This window comes from Sinocyclocheilus grahami, unplaced genomic scaffold (assembly GCF_001515645.1).
Source record: "Sinocyclocheilus grahami isolate Dianchi unplaced genomic scaffold, SAMN03320097.WGS_v1.1 scaffold1091.1, whole genome shotgun sequence".
Taxonomy (NCBI): domain Eukaryota; kingdom Metazoa; phylum Chordata; class Actinopteri; order Cypriniformes; family Cyprinidae; genus Sinocyclocheilus; species Sinocyclocheilus grahami.
In genome coordinates this window covers 305,092-306,222 of record NW_015506270.1, presented here as the reverse complement: position 1 = coordinate 306,222, position 1,131 = coordinate 305,092, and positions in this window count along the sequence as shown.

Genomic DNA, 1,131 nt, shown 5'->3' with positions numbered 1-1,131 from the left:
TCTTAGTTTCATCTGTCCACAGCACATTATTCCAAAATAATTCAGGCTTATCCAGATGAGCCTTTGCATACCTTAAACGACTCTGCTTGTTGGCAGTACCCAGAAAAGGATTTTTCTGCATCACCCTTCCATTGAGCTGTTCCTTGTGCAAAGTGCGCTGGATTGTTGAATGATGTACAATGACATTATCAGCGGCGAGATGTTCTTGAAACTCTTTGGAGGTGGTCTGTGGTTTGTCTGTGACCATTATAACCATTCTTCGCTGTTGCCTTTCAGATATTTTTTTTCAGCCTACCACATCTTTCCTTCACAAGGACTGTTCCTGTGGCCTTTCATTTTCTAACTATATTTCTGACTGTGGGGACAGAGACCTTAAACCTTTGTGAAAATGTTTGTATCCTTCTCCTAATTCATATTGACAAACTATCCTAGTTTTTAGTTCATTAGGGAGTTCTTTTGAGGTTCCCATGTTGCCACTTTCCAGTAGAGAATCAAGGAAAAGCACAACTAGCAATTAGCTACCTTAAATATAATTTCCCATGATGGGTTGCACCTTAGTTTGCAGTGTTAAGGATCACTGAGGAATTCAAATCAATACGGTGTTGTAATTAATCAGCAATAAGAGACTACAGCTATTAAAATCAACACAATTGAAAGGGTGCCCAAACTTTTGCACAGCCTATTTTTCACATTTGACTTTATTTTATACAACACAGTACTATTATAATCTGTCACAGAACTATTCCAAACCGCTCTCACTGCAATAAATACTGTCTGATGAGATCCTTTCATTTGACCAGCATGTACCGTTTAAAGAGAATGCAATCCCAAAATCTATTACAACATGCTCAGTGAAAAAAAACATATATGTATATGTGTATATATTACTGCTGTCAAACGATTAATCGCGATTAATCACATCCAAAATAAGTTTTTCTTTACATAATATGTGTGTACTGTGTATATTTATTATGTATATATAAATACGCACACATGCATGTATATATTTAAGAAAAATGTATGATTATATATTAAATATATTTATATATATATAATATAAAATATAATAATGTAACTATATAAATGTATATACATGTAAATATTTTCAAAATATATACTGTATGTGTGTGT